This window comes from Mugil cephalus, chromosome 3, assembly GCF_022458985.1.
Source record: "Mugil cephalus isolate CIBA_MC_2020 chromosome 3, CIBA_Mcephalus_1.1, whole genome shotgun sequence".
In the NCBI taxonomy this organism is placed as follows: domain Eukaryota; kingdom Metazoa; phylum Chordata; class Actinopteri; order Mugiliformes; family Mugilidae; genus Mugil; species Mugil cephalus.
The window spans coordinates 18,339,843-18,345,892 of NC_061772.1; the positions used below are offsets into that span (position 1 = coordinate 18,339,843).

Below are 6,050 nucleotides of genomic sequence, written 5' to 3' on the forward strand. Positions count from 1 at the left end.
CGTTGTTGAACACGCAGCAAAATGTTAAGCTTCCAAGAGTGGAGACATGTCTTTTACCCACACCTTCGCCTTTAAAACTGTAGCTTATTACGATAGTTAAGCCCATTCACTATCCAAAGACACTACAACCCTGAAGTCCTGGACTTGCGTTTATGACATGGGAGGTCATGAACACAAAATGCCCGAGCACTAACATCAGCCATAACTTTTTGGTTGGCACCTGTTACAGTCTAGAAGCCACCAAGGCTAACGGTTGAGTGAGCTAACGACTGGGAAAAGATGATGTCGTTGGGAATATCAGCATTTTCTTAAAGCATTAAAACTCTGTACGACTAAATCACAGCATATTAACTCACCATCCACCTCCGCAGATTTGCGCACACAGACCGTAACGAGAATTTCCACTTTCTCCCACGAGGTTGTGATTACCACAAGGGGGCGCCATTTATATTTTCTTGAGAACTCGGTAAAGAGGATCCCATTTGAAGGCAGCATTTAGGGAACATTTATATATTTGTTATCTGGGAATTTAATATGATTCTCCAGTTTCAGATGGGCACAGACTGAAATATGAATGTAGATGGCTGTTATTAATAATGTGAGTCTCTTTCACTGGGTTTTAAATGAGCTTTTTCCTCAGATTCAGGTGAACAGGGTCAAATGTTTGAAGATTAGCATCGAAAACTCAGCAGTTGACAGTATTAGAGCCACCTGACACCACTGAACTCTCCGCTCTGTACATCACAGCGAACGAATGAGCATAATAACAGGCACAAAACATTATGGGGAGATAAATGGCTGGCCCGCTGGCATTTAGCTGGATGCTCCTCTGTATGCTGGAGACGTGCCTCTTTTCCTCAAGGCCTTTAGCGGCTGATATTCGGCTGGGCTCTTGATGGCTGAGGGAGCGCAGCTAATACAGCCACGGTGGCTTTTACAGCCACATCTATTACAGCCGCTAACTGTCTCATTTGTCCTCCTGACCAAACAACAAAGGGAGCTGGTTGAGGTTTTTTGGGGGGAGCGGGGCTCCGTTTGAAGAGGACGGCGCTCAAATGTATGGAGTGTTTGCACTAATCCCTTCAATGCATACGTACTTCATTTGGTCATTATTGGGGTCCCTCACTGACACAGTCATTATTTTTAGTCACCATTAAAGGCTTATTGCCTCTTTTTTAATTAAGCAAGTTTCTTTAATTAGATGTGCAGCATTAAGGCCTACAAACGGGCTGTCGAGGTAATGAAGTAAAGGCCCAGGTTTATGGAGGGAGAGTGGATAAAGAGTGTGTATATGTGTGCGTGTGTGCGGGAGGACAAGGGTTTCTTCTGCAGAGAGTGATGGTGTTTGTTCGCTTATTGTGTTGCTCAGTGATGAATGTGTTTGCAAGGCGAATAGAGTGGTGGTGAGGGGTGGGGGTAGGGGGGCTTCGCCACGAGGCAAATAGTTTCTTCATATTAGTCACCATTGACATCCTATTTTAGTGCAGCTTGATCTAGTTAGCGCTACTGCAGTCAGATGCTTCGGCTGCCAAACATTAGCCTCATCTCTGCGAGACATCACACGGCGGCGCACGACGAGGACGTGCCCTGAACGGCAACAGCTCCGCCGTCACAAATGGAAGGACAGAACCTATTCGTTTCTACTGGATGTTTTGTGCGCTTGCATCTTTTAGCAGGGTAATTCACGGCGGGCGTGTCAATACATCATAGGCTTCTCTAAATTGAGCTTTGAAACACAAAGGGAAGGGCAAACAAGATGGACACAGAAATCAATCTCCCGCCTGATAACACAGAGTGAACGCGTATGCTGCCGCTCGGAGAACTGACAAGGAGTCAGAGCGCGGCAGTGTCTGTCTATCTGCCTGTGATGTCCTCCGAAAACAATCGCCTCTGACACGCCGGTACACAACGCACGAGGCGGGCTCAGATAAGGCTATTTAGTCCTGACCAAGCTTGAAGAATACGAAAAATAGAATATGAAAGAGAGAAAAGACAATCAGCGCGGACATTTGGGGGAGATGTGTCGCGCCGAACACCGCTAGAGCAAATAAACTGCACCTATTTCACATGCACTCTGACTATTATAGCTTTAACCCTCTTTAAATTCAAATTAAACGGCAAAGTCTGAAGCTAACCCCACCCTCGTTTGTCTCCGTTGCAGAGAGAGAGCAAAGAGGCCATGTTCCTGTTGCTGTTGTGCAGACTTCATTTCAGCGGTTGCCTCTGAGCTACTATTGATCTGAAGCACATTAGTTCTGCACTGGGGGACTAAACAAGGCCTACAGAGCTGTGCCACAATCACGCAGCAGGCTAAAGACAGGCTTTTTACTGGAGACCTCAGCAAAAAAAATAAAAACAAAAAACACATGCAGGTCTGCTTGGATTTTATCAAACCTCAGGTCAGATTTAGATATTTTTTAAACAAAAATCCAGATGATTCTAATAAAGTGTTACTCAAGATTTCAAACTTTGTTAAAACTTTTTTTCAACTCAACTGCAAATTATCTAAACCGCATACTTTAGCTGACAGACGGGCTGGGCTTTCAGCTAATAATTACTGTCATTATCAATTAATGTGTCAGTGTGATCGTTTTAAAAGTTCAGTGTGGTGTCTTGGAGTTTCTCATTTATTCCAACTCACAAAACTAAAGATGAAATGTTGACAATAGTTTTTTTTAATTTTTTTGTGACATTATATCAGTCAGCTACTCTTTTTATCAAGCAGAGTAAAGCCAGACTGTTTGCACAAGACCGACAAGACATGAACAAGACATAAACACTTGTTAAATCCAATTATACAGAGAAGAAAAGGCTTAAACATTAATCATTTATACAATAAGAACTGTTTAGACAAAAATACGATGTGCCACGTATGTCCAATGTGGCGTTTGAACATTAGATTCATTTCATGCAGGTGACCCGAGACTGATCTCTCTGATTGGCTGTTCACCTTATAAAACCAGAGTGCGAGAAGAGAAAATAATAAAGTAAATAAAACCATGCACACCATTCAGGACAGTCCTGCACAACATTTTATAGTATTCGTGTTTACCTTTCTGAATGATAAAGAGCCTCTGACATGGTGTCAACAACTTCAAGTTGAAGCAGCAAACAGAAACCGACGAGGATGGGATTCGAACCCACGCGTGCAGAGCACAATGGATTAGCAGTCCATCGCCTTAACCACTCGGCCACCTCGTCATAGTTTTTGACAAAGTTAGCTCCAAAAAAAAAAAAAAAAAAGGTAACATTAGGGACTGTTTATCTTGTCTGGAAAAGACAACGCTTAAATTGCTGTGTTCTGAAAAATCAGCCATATTGCTTGGATGCACAATAATAATGCATTATCCAAGGATTGCGTCAGTTGTGTTGATAGTTGGAGATTTTAACATGGAGGATTTGGATTTGGACTCATTCTCTGGACTCAGCCTCAAGTGGACTTACATACAGAGGGGACTTTTCATATATCATTCAAAGCGTGATTTATATCACATTTTACTCCTAAAGACATGGCAAAATTAGATTTTTCTTTTTGGACTGTTTTTTTTTTTTATATTATTTTGTGATTTATGGAGTGGTAAAGAGAGAGAAACAAAATTTCCACTGAAAATACCTGGAAACATCTACGTCATGCTAACAAAATGAAACAAGAATTGTGAACCTCACTTTTGGCATTATTCAGATTTCTGTTCTGGAAATGTATGCATATTTAAGTAGATAACTCCTTATGCGCATATTTAAATATAAATTCACAGAAAAATATTGATGCATTTATGTAAGTAATCAACCAGAGAAGTTTAATTGTATCCATCTATTAGTTAAAATTTTTACCCTATTCACCTGTAGTGTCTCGCCTTAAACTATAATCTTTTATGACTGAATACAAGGAAACCTTAACTCTGTCAGATCAGAAACTTTATTACAGTAACAGACTGCTTGTTCTTGTTGGCTGAAATGTTGGATCTGTGTATTTTTTAGGAGCATCTTAATTTCTCTATACAGACAAACTCTCCATTTCCAGTGTATGCGTGCGGGTTTCTTTTGCTGGGCTCCTGTTCCCAGTTGATGCACACTGTCTTCATCCCTCATATGAAAAGAAACACACATTTTCACTTTAGCCACACACTGCCTTGTGTCAATTCATGTCGCTGTGCCTTGTTTACATGCCACCCTCTCTGCACTGGGGGAAGTCTGAATGTCAAAGTTTATGTTGTGATGCACAGACTTTCCATGGTTGGATGCTTGAACTTAGCCTCAGATTCTGAGAGTATGGATGCCTTCCAGAGCCAGATTCCCCGAGTGTCCCTGGAGAGAGACCTGACAGAGAAAAGCCATAAGACAGGCTTCAAAGGACACACAGAGATTGCCTGCCTCTCCCCCTCCACCGCATCACTCCCACCCGCTCCTGCTTCATTCATACATCAGATGGTCGAGATGGAGGCATGCGGGTAGGAAGGAGGGAATGGGTACATTTGCAAGCCATTCCCTTGAGGGGCTGTAAAATTGCCTGTATTTGGATGGACCGTCAGTGGCCAGGGGGCTCTTCTCCCTAGACGGCCCCAGCCCCGTGCCTGCATCCCTCTGATTTTCCTCACCAGCTCCTGCCTGGGGCCTCCAGCCTCGCTGTGTGCCATCTGTGCCCGGCAGAAACCCAGGCTCGAGTGCTCTCTCTGTCTGGGTAATCTCCCCACTGGAGCCCCTTTGATCAGAGTCGATACACCAGGCGTGGCCACGGGGAGGCAAGCTGCACCGAGCAACCACCCTGAAGATCCAACGAGTGGGTGGAGCAGCACACACTGATTTTAAGTCGAGCTACTTTTACATCCCATAAATTTATAAAAAAAATACATATATTAGAATAATTATAAAATACCTAATATGTGTTCCTCACATGTTCAGTCAGGTAATGTTCTCTTCCAGCTATCAGGAGCTTCTTCCTTTAGCCTCTGACCCGACACACGTTTTCTAGCTACTTTATGAGTTTTCTGACACCGTTTTGTTGAAGAGTCAAAGGAAGGATGATATGAGGAGGAGATATCCCTCCCAACTGACCGCCTTTAGTTACTGTTGTTACAAGATTTCTGCTCCTGCACTGTGTAAATGCCAGGGGCAAAAGAAGAGTCAGAGTGAAAATATCACATGATGACAACTTACATTCATTTGTGCATCTTCTATAACCGCTTGTCCTCTGGAGGGTCTTTCCCAGCTGTCCTTACATGAGAGGACAGGTCGCCAGTCTATTGCAGGGCTAACACAGAGAGACAGACAACCATTCACACACACACCGAGGGCCAATTTAGAATCACCAATGAACCTGGACGGTGGGAGGAAGCTCGAGTACCTGGAGCGAACCCAGAGATACAGGGAGAACATACAAACTCTACACAGAAAGGCCCAGGTCGACTGATAAATTCAAACCCAGAACTGCAACCCACTGTCCTGCCCAACAACTTAACATCAGATCAGGTATATATATATATATAACTTGAATCTAATTGGCTCTCCAGTGTCCTATGATGGCTGCCTGAAGTGTGTGACGAGGTGACCGAGTGGTTAAGGTGATGGACTGCTAATCCATTGTGCTCTGCACGCGTGGGTTCGAATCCCATCCTCGTCGAGTTCAGATTGTTGCTTCAACTTGTATTGGTTGGCAACCATGTCAGAGGTTATAGCCCCTTTCGCATGGAGCGGAAAACCTGCATTGACCTGGGCTTTTCATCCGATGTGAAAGGAAACTGACCGAGGATTTTGTTTGCTCTGCTTCGATGTGAACAGGAATGCCGCATCGACCTGCTAATTTGCACGATGATGCTGATGTACCTACCTGCTACATTCTGATTTTGTCACTGGACAGCCGGTCACTGTGTCATTGTAGAAGCTCCAGGGCTGTGAGCAGCTCAAAAACAGGGCACTGTGCGGGACACAGTGATTTATTCAAATATCAGCAGCCTTTTGAAAGAGTGGGGGCTTGACCGGTCATCAACAAACTGAAAGCATTAAAAAACCTCGCAGTGTACTGCGTGTAAATCTGTAAGGATGATGTTGTCGAC

The 6,050-nt window shown here is 43.7% G+C and overlaps 2 non-coding genes across 2 annotated transcripts; one reads left to right on the forward strand and one right to left on the reverse strand.

Moving 5' to 3' along the window:
• Nucleotides 1-3,119: 3,119 nt before the first annotated feature.
• On the reverse strand, nt 3,120-3,201 carry trnas-gcu. The gene has a single exon. It is a non-coding gene; the product is annotated as a tRNA-Ser (tRNA).
• A 2,334-nt stretch (nt 3,202-5,535) lies between these two features.
• Nucleotides 5,536-5,617, forward strand: trnas-gcu. The gene has a single exon. It is a non-coding gene; the product is annotated as a tRNA-Ser (tRNA).
• Nucleotides 5,618-6,050: the final 433 nt, after the last annotated feature.